This window comes from Temnothorax nylanderi, unplaced genomic scaffold (genome assembly GCF_030848795.1).
Source record: "Temnothorax nylanderi isolate EJ_2023f unplaced genomic scaffold, tnyl_v1.0 TNYL_tig0044_pilon, whole genome shotgun sequence".
NCBI classification, from domain to species: Eukaryota; Metazoa; Arthropoda; class Insecta; order Hymenoptera; family Formicidae; genus Temnothorax; species Temnothorax nylanderi.
The window spans coordinates 503,840-517,981 of record NW_027249106.1 but is presented as its reverse complement, the minus strand read 5'-3'; the positions used below and the strand labels follow the sequence as shown (position 1 = coordinate 517,981).

The 14,142-nt window shown below is 36.6% G+C and overlaps 1 protein-coding gene and 1 long non-coding RNA gene across 4 annotated transcripts in view; one reads left to right on the top strand and one right to left on the bottom strand.

The window, feature by feature from the left end:
- LOC139771778 (uncharacterized) overlaps positions 1 to 13,724 on the bottom strand; it is a 46,752-nt gene extending 33,028 nt beyond the window's left edge. The window contains exons 1-2 of one of the 2 annotated variants that reach the window (XM_071704813.1): positions 13,290 to 13,724; positions 12,433 to 12,937 (exon numbers count right to left, since the gene is read on the bottom strand). The gene's annotated coding sequence lies outside the window, so the exon portion shown is untranslated. Of the gene's footprint in view, positions 1 to 12,432 lie in introns of both variants that reach the window. The other variant, XM_071704815.1, reaches the window with a different exon arrangement.
- LOC139771779 (uncharacterized) overlaps positions 1 to 14,142 on the top strand; it is a 62,909-nt gene that overhangs the window by 38,606 nt on the left and 10,161 nt on the right. The gene's annotated exons all lie outside the window — the stretch shown is intronic.

Genomic DNA, 14,142 nt, shown 5'->3' with positions numbered 1-14,142 from the left:
CTCGGTGTCGTGACTGTCTTGTCTGTCGAGGACATTAAATTTTAATGGATTTCCTCGTGATCGAAAGCGATGGGCAGCATCAACGTCGATGCTGTTGCTTGATACGTTTATTTCAGATCACCTTAATTGTAAGAAATTTAGAGATTTGCTGACATATTCTTTTGAAATACTGGGTCTTTGTAAAGTCTATTACAATAGTATAATTAATAATTTGTTGAAATATATGGTATATAATATATAGTATCAATTAATGCTCATATACCTCTTTTTAACTCGTTGCATTCAAAATTTCACGTTACTTTTAAAATGAATGGCTCATATACCTATTAGACTACAAATGTCATTAGCAATGGCCATTGGCGATAGACTAACATAAATGGAAATAAATAGGAGTCATTAAAGAACCTTGAAAAACAGGTATTAGGCAAATTTCTCGAATATATAGGTGGATGCGAAGGCTAAAAGGTCAATTGGATGTTTCGGGAATCTAATCGAAACGTAACGAATTATATACATATATATATATATATATATATATATAATTGACATTAAAGCTTCTAAAAATAATATACGCCTATTATATCCAAAGGAGAAACAAGACATAAGATTTAAGTATTTTCCTACGTTGCTAGTGGACAGTTGGCAGGACATACGTCGACAGTTATAACGCAAGGGGCCGTTTGCGGGATCGTTTAGACGAGTCTCCTTAAATAACGATCATATAGGTCCGTAACTAACGTAGATGCGAGAAAGCGAGACACGAGAAAGAGACAAATATAAGTAGATCCTGGAAATTTCTCGCTACAAGTAGACGCTCATAATTATGGAAAAAACCGAGTGTGTATTATCGTATGTTTATAATATAAACTTTATATTATAGTGAGATGTGCGATTAGTACATAATATGATGTGTATCCCAGATAAATATTAAAACACTACTTAGCTGTGGAATGAGTGACAGGAAATCATTACGAAGGTACTTTAATACTTAATCTTTACTTGTAGAAACCAGTCCATTGTAGAGCTTTAAAACTGCGATCGTTATCAATGTAAGAAAAAGAGATAGGAAGTCCTTATTATATATAAAATTATTGAGAAGAGAAAATATTTTTAATTATATCGAAAATTCTTTATATTTAATTTGTACAGACTTTATTTATTTTCTTTTCATATTCAACTTATGATATCAAGTATTAATTTGTTGGATGAGCCATTCATGGACAATCCACATTCATGGAGATATTAAAGTATTAAGCGTAATGGAGTCACAGACGCTATATCCCGAGAGGTCAAAATCGACCATTTCTAATTAATGCGATGGGAATATTTTAGTCGATGCACGAAATTGACTCGTTAGAGAATGTTTGAAAGCAAAATCGGCGGCGGCGGCGGCGGCAGCGAAGCGATTTTCGGTAAATATCGAATCTCAATAGCTCGGCAGATGAGCTCTCGCACTGCTCCGTTCTGCTCGTAACTCTCGTCGTTACGAGCGTACACACGCGTGTAACTACAACTCACGTGTCTCGCAAGTTACGTATAATCACTTACAGAGAGAAACAAGCTTGTCCTTAGGCATACCGGGTGTCACCGGCGGCACGGCGCGGCGCGGCATCGGAGAAGATGGGTGCGGCCAAGCTTTGAGCGTTTAGAGAACGTCCGCCGGTCATTGCCCAGCGAAGGCGCGTTAAATTAATGCCACTGCGACTCCGAGCTCGTTTCAATTTATCCGGGCAAGGCGCGAGGAACGGAGAAAAAGAAACGAGGCGAGAGGGCGAGAACTCCATCGATGATAGTCCCTTCGGAAACCAGCTCTCGCGAGCAAGCGTGACCGCACGCCGATTTTTCTATAGGTATATAATGTCTCTGTCCGCGATAGAGATTTAAACATAAAAACATTGAAAACTTTTTGCTGCAATTTATAATATTTCGATTGTTCAAACTTGTCTCAGCATTCGAATGTATTTTATTCTCTAATCAATGAATTCCATTTTCGAATCTATAATTTTTTATTCAATGAGTTAACATATATTACACTTAACAAAAATAAAAATCTTTCCATTACAAATCTGAAAACAAACGATTCGCGAAAATGTCTATAAATAATGACAATAGATCTTATTCTACTTTACGAGTTTTTTTTCCGAATGTTCATTGACTGATCCATTCGGTCGATTCGATTCCGAGCCTCTCACGAATTTTACGTCGCTAATACGGTACGTACAGGGCGAAACCAGTTTGTCGGCGCTTTCGAGCGCCTCCAAGGCGGCGATGTCGGATGTCGAGGACAGCGGACAAGATCCCGGAAAGCGTCCCTCGGACCGGATCAAAGGGAACAGCCGGATGAAGACGAAGAGGACGCGCAGCGGCGCGAGCGAGAGGGCGAGGGACGATCGCGTGAAAAAAGGAGAAGAGAGGATTAACGGACAGCTCCCTGAAAATTACATCGTCGGCTAATGAGACGTCCGCGTCGTGGGCCCGATTGGGCCCGACTCGAAGTCGAAGAAGCGAGACTCATCGAGAAACCGAGAGGGATCGACGACGCGACTTCGCTTCGGATAGTATGAACGAAGGATCGTCCACTTCTCGTCTCGAGTGCAGGTGTGCGCTTAATCCTTTCGTCGACAGTCTGCAGTTGGATCTTTTCATTGTTTTTGTTCTATTTGTTAAATAGCAAACACGAGCTGAATTGCCACGATACCGGTTTTAATGGTGCCAACCTCCGAATGTACTCCAATTATTGTTTCTTCGGAAGTATTATTTCATTAGAAGACATTCATCGTTTTCTATACATGGTTTATTGCTATGTACTTATTATTTTATTACTAACAATCATTAATTTTTTTTATTTGAATTACAACACCGCAACAAGCTGCGGTAGGTATTTTACAATATTTGCAAACTTCTTCAATTATTTTTAATTGATGAACTATGCTCGTTTGTCGATTTAAATTAAAATAGTGCGAATTTTATTCCTAACAAATTATGTTGATTATCGTGTGTGAGCGTGCACGATCTTTAACGCGCGAGACGATCGTTATTGATCTTATCGATCGTCCAAGCCAAACATCGTAGCAACATTATGATTGCAAAAAGTCATCGTGATTCTTATCGATTCATAAAATCATTAATGGTCATTTTATGATCTTCGACGAACATGAATGCGATGCTCGCGATAAATGGCACCGTGTCGAAAGTAAACGTGGATCAATCTCATCTTCACAATCCATGTATAAATCCATCAATTGCGTGGAAATTAATCTATTGTATCATATCTTTTTATGTCTATTATTTTAATTATTTTACTATTGTTATGATGAAATTTTTTTATACATAAATGTAAAATATAAACGTAAATATATGACATAAAAAGAGGAAGCTAAAAAATTAATGTAATGCAAGATCTATTTTCTTCAAATCGTTATATTTAATTTGAAAAATCATATGGCATATTAAACAAGGAACATAAGGAAATAAAATTGGGCATAGGGTACATATAGGGTATGTGTATTAGGCTAAGATGGTATAGAAAATATATACAGCTCAACACATGAGCACATAAGAATCAATTGCAGCTAGAAGTTTGCAAAGATATCCGCCGTCTCTTGTTTTTTTATCAGTTGGACTAACACCCCTGTTAGCCTCAATTTACTCGATACTTCCAACCCCCTATGCCCTATGTCGCTATGCAATCGTGGAATTGCTATTTAAATCACCCCAAGTTCCTCGCACGTAACACGATGCGAACGCATAATGCTTGAATTCCTATCTCGCGTACGTATCTTCGCATTGATCCGCGATTTTATTCGCCGCTCTCGAGTTTCGGGAGCAAGCGAACGCAGATCGAGGTAGATCGGGACGTCGACGATGCTCGCGGACCTGATCTCGTGATAATTTCTTCCGCTACCGGATTGCTTCTTGCGTGAGTGAGAAAAATGCGACTCGTTGCCCCTTCTTCGTGGCCTCAAGAAAACCGGGCAATATAATCCAGATTGTATCTAGGGCGACGGACGCGACGTGGGCGAAGCGATACGTATGTGTATGTGCATGTGCATGTGCATGTTCTGTGCGCATGGGTGTGGTGCAGTTCCGATCTCTCTGGAGCATCTCTTTTTAAAATATAATATAATTGATAAAACTTTGATCGCGTTCATCTCTAAAGAGTTCTAGCATTTCTGATACGAGAAAAGTTTTAGCGATTAAAGGGAAATATGAAGGTACGAAATGCTTCACATTTTGTTACATATGTGCAAATTATCCATCAGAGTTCTACTTTCATCTCCGTAATAAAAAACAGATTCGTGTAGGTTTATCCACGTGCCCGCCGATGCTATTACGAATCGCATCAAGCCGCGCATCGAGAACTGGTCTCGAGTTCATTGTTCCACTTTTAGCTTTTAGATTGCGGATATTTTTGATATTTTATTTCATAACTCGTTTAACATTACATTTTACGCAACTGAGGCTTGAAGTTGAAACGAAATGATCGAAATATGAACATGCACCTACTGCGTGATAAAATTAACAGACAGCGACGATAATAATCGAGACATTAAAAACATAAATCGCGTAATTACTTGATATATTTACCACACATTGATATAAATTTTGCGTCAATACATGCTGCATAATAAAATTAAATAAATAAATAAAACTTCCTTCCCCATCGGTTAACAACTCAAATAATTTTTCTTTTCAGTTTTACTATGTTTTTTTATTCATCTGTAATGTAAAAATCAGCATATAATACATAAATGACGCTCATTACCGAAAGGCAATAATGTGTTGACAGACAAAATTACCGCGATAAATGAGTGATAGCTGTATATGCTATCACCTACGGAAAGAGCTATCTTGATACTTTACAGGAATTAAGATACGCCAAATTCGTTGTTCGTAACTTGCTCAATAAGGGATTAATTGTACGAATCTTATTGATTTGTCGGAAAATTTAAATTAATTTCAATATTGAAACATACGATATATGTATACCTATATAACATTTATCATATATAATATTAACAACTGTATTCATGATTTAATATTTAATTAATTAATAGCTGGAACTTTTTTGTAATTAGTTTTATATTTAGTGTGATCTGTGTGTGCTCTCACGAGAGTGAAAAGGCGGGCACTTTCACCGAAAAATCTCCGAAAATCGCGCCTCTCGATCTTATATAATGCTATCGCATCGATTCAACACGCCTACCTAAATTCGAAGGAACGGAGGCGACGTGAATCCCGCGTTCATAACGGTTTTATATATTCTCCTTTCGGCCGTTCCAGTACGTTCGAAATCCGCATTCGAAGATTAAGGACGAGCAGTATGCTTTGAGATCCTTTACCCGATACCTGTATGGATGTCACTTAAATTTTGATTTTTTCGCAATAGCCACGTGAACGCACCGGCGAATTTCGGCCTGCGTTTATTTCCCGCGTAGCGTGCCGAATCTCTCGGAATGCAGTTCGACATGTGACAGAAAGCGGATTCGATTCTACAGGATCGGATTTTGCGCGCAAAGATCGAGTCGAAGAACGACATCGTGGGCGGCAAAGTATTTTTTACGGATACTTAGATATAATTTTTTTATTATTTTGATAAAAATCATTATTCGTAATGAATAACATCACGTAATTCGATATGTACAGAAGTAGGGAAGTACTTGAAAAGCTAATTATCTCATTGCTCTTCTATACGTAGATACGCAAATATCTTAAACGAATTAATCATCGATTCCTCGCAATTTTTTTTAGCTACGATTTATTCCCTGGAGATAGCGTCGTTATTATCTCGAAGGCCAAAAGGATCCAAAAGATAACTCTACCTTCTTCCGACATACTTAAATTCGGTACGCGTATATCCGTGGGTATATAAAGTTGCATAGCGTGCCGTAATGCAACACGTTGATTTTACGAACATGCGGCCAACGAGCACTTCTGCCGTGCTAAAGCGACCTGGTGTAGCGACGCATGAAGGCAATGGCGCTTATTTAAGGCTCGCAGCACGTGGGTAAGGGAGCATTGAAAGTACTCGCTGTCGAGTATCTAAGTGGTTTATGGATTTGCAGCGACGCCAAGTGCCTCGCTGTTGAGGATAAATGCGAGTGTGTGGATGCGTATGATTATCCTAAAGGTTACGCGATTGCGCGATCGCGTCGCCGTTATGGTTGTTCCTCTTCCACGGAACGACAGCGAATAGTTCATAGCTCGAGGCTTTATTGAATGTCGATTCTTCTGGAAAAACCGATCTTCTGTATTTCGTATTTCATATTTTATATTTTATATTTTACATTTTATATTGGAGGAATACACTTTTATCTTGAGGTTGTAAATATTATTCTGTTTCTATAATGCATCGCGCTTATTTAAACGAAAAATTTAAGTAAATATACATATTTTCGTAATTACGCATCGATATATTAAATGATAATTTTACGGAGGTTGGATAGTGCGTAAAGATGAATAGTTGTAAAGAAGAAAGGAGAAGAGAGAGAGAGAGAGAGAGAGATTGAAAGGATTCTCGACGCTCGGATCACGACATCGTCGTTTTCGAGCTAGGTTCGAGGTTCTGTTGGGAATGGGATGAGATGTCGGGCGACAACTAATTAGGTCTAAAAAGCCAACGATCTCTTTCGTAGTGTGCCGCCTTGTATCCACCTACACACGACCATGTGCATGCACGTCTCTGCGCGTGCATGTATAAGCAGACGGATAATCGTGAATGTATGCATCCTCGAAGACGTGTAAAGGATCTGGTGCCACTTCAGATCGGCGCAAGTGGTTCCCTTCTTCGTGAAAAAAGACTAGCACTCGTGTCGGAGTTCTATGTCTCAAAGCGATTTATCGAAAACGAGGAATGTTTAGTAACATTTCGGCCATCCTTCCAACTGCATTCGACCTCGTAATAGTAACGCATTTGACAATTGAAGGACTAAGAGATGAGTCCATGATTGCAAATATAGCTCAGATTAATTTCTCTAGTATCTAAAAATTAATAATTTGAAAGCACGCTTTGTATGAGATTGTCTATATCTATATGATACCGTGCGAGTGCTTTAAGTTACCTACCTAGAAAAAGAGTGAAATCCAGGCGGAAGGTGGCCGGTCTCATCGCCCAGAAAGATTAGGGACGACTGTTTCAGGCGGATGTGAAGTAATCGCCAAAGAGCACCCGGTAGAGCGATAGCCTATCGTGAAGTGGCCGATAGTAGTATGTTCTGGTCTTACCTACGTAGCAAACTCGACCGAGTAATTTTCAAATGACGCCATTTGCAAGCTAAATCACGATGCATAATTCCCGCCAGGCATGTTATTCGCGTGTTCGCGATGATTAAGTTACTTAATAAATTAGCAAATTTGCTAGACATTAGTGAAGATAAATTAACGTTCAAATTTTATTGTTTTATTATTAAACGATGTTTTAAAGAAAAAAAAATTTCTTAATAATTGAAAATGTTGATTATTATCGTGATATCATTGACAAAGAAATTTAGCATATTACTCACGTATACGGTTTTCACATCGTCATTTTATCAATACTGAATGACCAATAATATTTGATAAAATTCTAATTTACATTAACAAAAAATAATATAAAATATCATATACACATCTATGCATATATACACATATTATATAACTAATACAGCCTTTGCACCAATTCGAATACATCAATATTAGCCCTGTTTCTGATAAGTGTTAACGCATTTAATTATTTATTATTGTCCGACTCGAATAAAATACTACGTAGTGGAGAGAGGATGAAAAGTGGAGTTCCACCCGCATGTCGCGACACTTGTCGAGCGTTGGTAAGGCGTACGAGCGTGGCTTCGCGTCGCGATAAAAGACAAGCTCGATACCGAAACCGAGTGGTGTACGAACGTATCGCGATGTAGCGACAGACATTGTTCCATGGTGAGAGAAGTCTACGCGATCCTGCTTTACGAGCGACTGATAGTTGTACGTATGTTCACGTGGACACCTTCTTGTCTCGGAAAAATTTACCAGACATCTTGAGTTTTAAAGTTTTATTTAAACAAAGAAAATACAGATTTGGCACATATTACTATGAGGGCCAATCGAGTTTTAGACCACTTACCCACATTGTCAATCATGTTGTCAGTTAATAAGTATCCGTATTTCTAAATAACAATCTTTCATGATTAGAAAATATATTTTGAAAAGAGTTTATTTAAAAAGAACATGCGAGATTTAATTTACAAGTTAAATTATTAAGAGTAATGTAAGACCCCACACAGAAACACACTAACGTGCTTATCTAAAAATATGAATTTCGTTATACTATAAAGTATTTATAATGATCCTATCGTTATTCCATTGGAACATAGCGCGCCATAACACACAAACAGGGCGATGTTAAGAAGTCAATGATAACTTCATGAATACGTATCGCGGTACATCGAAATATGCCGGCACCGCCATTCTTCCACTATGAGTTTTATCTAAACAGCTATTTCCCGCACCGCGATACGGCCTATGCGTGTGATAACCAGTAACAATAGCTGACTAATTATCTATCTCAAAATGTGCGTAATTTTTATAGAGCTCACTAGCTCGTCGACCGAATAAAATAGGTTTTGCATCTATTTGTTTAAGGAAATTATTTAACGTGATAATATTTACCTCTTTTTATAAGTACATCAAGTACGTCCAGAATTTACACGTTGTTATTAATTAATCGCGCGATAAATCCTTGGATGATTGATAATCCTACTTTCTGATCCTACGTGACTTTTGACAGTAAAATTAATTTCAGAACTCTTTTAACCATATTAAAAGCTACAGAAATATTAATTATATCGAAATTCTAAAAGTTGTGTGTAACTTGAAACATAAATTATTTATTTAATTTATTTAAAAAAACACATACGTATATGTGTACAATTACAAAAGAAGAAGGCAAAATGTTCTCAATTTATTTAAACTGTGATACTGCGATTTAGATGATCGGAAATCCATAATCACGAAGAAAATTTCACAGAGGTTTGGCAATTGACGTATCAAAGAACGATTGCCGTATGGAATAAAGACGCTTTTAGTATGATGTCAAAGGTTAATAGATGGATAAAAAAAGAAGTTAAAAACTGTTCAGGTAACGGGACGTCCAGACAGCGCGATGGCGGTCCTGGAAAATATCTCGTGCAACAGATGCTGGATTATTGACGATGTCTGGCATAGCATCTTGATAGATAAATCGATATTTATAACCGCTAGAATTTCACCAGCTGCGTAGATCTGTTCAAATGTGAGATTAATAAAATACATTTACTTGTAAATTTATACGTACCATTAGGTATATTATTCACATTGAATTAATGCTAATGAATGTTATTAAAAGTTAATCGTGCAGTCGAAAAAAAATTATACGTTATGACATAGAGCCAAGAGCTTTAGTTAAATTATATAATATTTGTTATCCAAAACCGTAAAACATAAAACTCAAAACGATGAATATTCGTAATATTAAATCAAAGAAACTTTATTTAGTTTTTTTTTACTTCAAAGAAATTTTGCTTTATAATATTTGCAATAAAGTCCATTTTTATTATAAACAACAATATAAAGAATATTAATTTTCTTTTAATAATAATTGAATAAAATTTACATTTTATACTTTTCTACAATTTAATGTACACATTTTACTTTAATCGTATCTCTAATTCTACGTTTTATGCAACATATGCTAAGAATCGAAATACGGAAAGGTTTTGTGTCCAAGCAAAGGCATTGTTTCCAATTTCGTTTCAGATAACAAAAGGGGACTAGATAACAAACTATGACGGTTGTAGCTCGACTATCGCTTACCACCAGATGCGATGGTAATGTCATGCTATGCAGTAAAATGTTTCATATTCTCGATTGTAATAATCGTTAACTGATAATACGGTAGGCGCGTGGAGTAATTCGCGATTTATCGACAGCAGTCGTGCTCCTCCAAAGAATGTATCGAGCTATTTCCGCGCCTAGAACACATGACGAAATTGCAATGCAATTATTAGCAATGATAAGTTTTTTACGTCGTTTCTTCACAATCGAAGCGGATGTTAACTCGTAGTTTAACGTTGAAATTACGGTATATATTGAAAATTATTTAACTCCGCGCATTTATTTTTTAGAAGAGTTTAAACTTTTTATTTTTTTATTTTTTATTTTTTTGAATACGTAATGTTGACAAAACTTAGACCACAGTTTTATTAAAAAATTATGTCAATTTATATAGATACTAATTTCTGTTTATAATTTATGTAATAATTTATTTATATTATTTATATCCTAATACTTTTTTCGAGCTCAAATTCTTAATCTTAAAATAAAATTAAAAAATTCGCGTGTGCGCTGTATGTGTGAGAAAAATGCTTATAACATTCTATGCAAAGTTCGTTAGTTTTTCTTTCAAGTTGCATATTTTACTAATCAAGAGATAATTAAAGAGCCTTAGAACCAATTATTTGCATCTACATATTAAATTAAATATTATCCTATCTTCTTGGTATTCCCTTCTGAATAATTAACAGTAATGAGTGAAATTAATTGATATCGGTCGGCAGCTAACATCGAACAGCTCTTACAGTTACAAGGGCTGTTCGATGCTGCCGATACCCTGTTAATCACCGTCGTCTTTATATCACCGAAGTTTCATCACGCGAACCACAACACTCGATCGTCATGTATAAACAACAATTTGCAAATGCGAAATGAAAATTGTAACAATGAAAAATGTTACAATAGTTTGAGTCTAGAAGTCTGGAAGTTGGTAGTGATATTAATTATCGAGATATCCACATCAAAGATACTCATTAAACGCCACAATTATCAGCGCAACAATTATCAGCGCTGCTTAATAATATATTAATAATATAATAATATAACGATTAAAATAAAGATACAGGTAAATTTAATTAGTTTACGTAATTAGCTTACATAAGGTAGCCTTTTCATTAAAAAATTAAAAAAAGAGAACAAAAAAATGTTTAAAAAGCTGATAATGTACGATATATACATATAAACGATATAGGTATAAGAAAAAAGAAAAAAGAGGAAAATTTAAATGCATAGAATTTCCTCTTTTGCAATTGATATCAATCTAGCAATTAGTGTACAATTTTACATTCAATAGTGATCTGAATATTTCGCTTGACAAAAATTTACAAACGTGCAAAGATTGTGTGTTTCCGTACATGCTATCACCATCGTTATCGTCACTAATTAATGTTAATATGCGGAAACGGATGATAAGAGGCCGCATATCAATATAATAAATATACTATGATCGCGATGCAATGTGCATCCTGATAAGCATAACGCTCGCGCGATGGTCATCCTTATCGGCTACTCTCTCAAATACAGTCGCGATAGAGTTAAGCCCCTTGCAGAATGCCAGGCAACAGGCAATAGGAACAGGAAATAACCAAAAAATTGTTAATTACAACCTAAAAAATTCGAATGCTATGATTGGTTGGCAACAGGCAATAGGCACAGAATTTCCAACGTGACGGAAACTCTGTGTCTATTGTCTGTGTCACTGTTTATTCTGCATTTATACATGATTTCTGATTTCTATTCCCTGTTCCTATTGCCTGTTGCCTGGCATTGTGCAAGGGGCTTTAAGCGCGATTCGTTGAAAACACTATTTTCATAATAAACAAATGTTTCGCTCGACAAAGTAACAACTAAATAAATTCAAACGGCCAATTTCGAGCAATTATCAGGTGTTAAAGAAAAATATTTAATACATTCAATGTAGTATACAATTTCGTTAACGTTTCGCGCCTTACTTGGCCTTCCTCAGAACAATAAAAATTACAAAAACGCATATATATCTCGCATTATTCTAAGAGTACAACGAATGTCGTCGTAATGAGTTGATTCGTTGTACTCTTAGAATAATGCGAGATATATATGCGTTTTTGTAATTTTTATTGTTCTGAGGAAGGCCAAGTAAGGCGCGAAACGTTAACGAAATTGTATACTACATTGAATGTATTAAATATTTTTCTTTAACACCTGATAATTGCTCGAAATTGGCCGTTTGAATTTATTTAGTTGACACTATTTTCAGTTTGAATTGTGCTAATTATTTTCGCTCGGATGTGTAATTAATACCAAACTTATTTTTGCGATATCCATTTCGACAAAATTTGAAACTTTGTTCTGCAGAAACCGCAACCTCAGGTTCTATTAAATTACGGAGTTAGTTTCACACCACAGCAAATTGGTCGACGATACGCATATTGTTGTGTTCAAATAGTCAATTGTAGCAATAATGCCTTTTGCGATAATATACGAGTAGTAAATTTTGCCTCGATTTCAGCTTTTAGCATTAGCCGAACGAATATTTTAACAAAATATTAAAATTGGTGTAACGCGTGTAAAAAATTTCGCTATCACGTGTAAGAAGTAGAACATCGTACTCACATATTATCAGTTAATGATTGACATCCTTGTCCTGTCGAAATTTTACACGGTTAGGGAATCTTCGTAGCAGAAACATATGATTTTATATAGTCTTCTTTTCTCAACACTCTGTGTCTGATTAATAATTGCGCATGGCAACGTGTCACTTCTCACTCTTTTCTTCTCTCTTGTGTCAATTAAATAATTAGTCGTGTCTTCTGTAGGAAGATATTTGTCAAAGACATCAATTACTAAACTCAGAAAGCCCCTGAGAAATTATGATCAATTTATTTCATATTGTTCGAAAATTTATTCGCGATCTCCACTGGCACTGGAAAAAGCACTTGCGAAATACTTTACCAGATTATCAATTGTTTCGATCAATAATGACTTTCCAATAATTACTGCGCACTAATTTTATGCGCTTGTAGCTTGTTTTGGAACCGATGAAGAAAAGGCGCCAGATTCCAATAAAGATCGCCGTCGCGTTGACACACACTGTGAGTCACCATGTACTGCCTTCTACCTGCCAAATTCCGAGATCATTATAAGCTGCGGAAAAAATGTCTGAAAGACTTATCCTTCTGTGTAACGGAATGTTTGTTTTGCACCGCATAAAAACTCTGTCAAACCTCTATATGAATTTCTTTTTTCAAATATGATATATGATTATAATCAGAATTTTTATTTTCAAGTCGTTTTTGTTTAAATCCACTACTAATCTAGTATATTTAAATTATCTAAAGAGTTTTTATAAAGTTTATAAAATTGCTTTCATTTCTAGCTTAAAAGCAGTAATTCGATTCTATTGAAACATTGGTTGCACAAATAGCCACTGTATTATGCTGACAGTTATCTTCCAACAATTAGTGTAGTACATTTTAGGTATCCATATTTTTCTTGCGATCTTCAAAATGTCCGCATTGTCGAGTGTTCCATCAATTCTAAAGAATATTTACTGTCTATCGGCATTCTCATCACAAAACTAGCTTCGAAATTGCACCTTCCTCACAATATCAAGTATTATTGTCACTTCCGTTTACCCCTAAATCGACAATAGTCGCAATTTTCAGAATAAGTTCAATAATTCCAAGATCAATCTGATTCAATTCGGTTTGAAATCAGATCGTCAATCCGTCAATCTGTCAGTCCGTCATCCAATTGATTCCTTCGATCTTGAGGAACCATGCACGGACTCGCGATATCTATCGCATTTGCACTCGCGTCGTTGTATTGGTTTTGTATATGAGGTAACACAGGACTGCTTCCAAGACGTGGTGCAGCCGGTGACTGCGTCTTTGAAACTGTCCTGGACAGTCACCTCTCCCGTTGGTGACGCGGGATGAGGAGAAGCCGCGGTGCGGGAGGTAGCAGCGACGCCGTCGAGTGGAGTCTCTTGGTCTCTGCCAGGAAGGGATGGGAGCGCGGAAAGTGAGGGGTGAGGAAAACACGAGGACAGGCATAACCGGGGAGGGACCGTTGGATCGTTAGTGACCGGACTAGGCGGTTCTTCTGATCCGATCGCTGTGAGTTTCAGAGGCGGAGCGAATAACGCCCACGTGGCGAAACCTGGGACTCCGTGTTCCAGGAGGCGGCGACCACACATCCACTGGGATCGATTTTCATAAAATCTTTTTTCACCCGCCTTTTCTCTCTTCCTTTTCGCCTCTGTCTGCGTTTCCTTCCTCGTCGTTGGCGTTCTCTGTCTCCCTTTTTCTTTCTCTTTCTCTT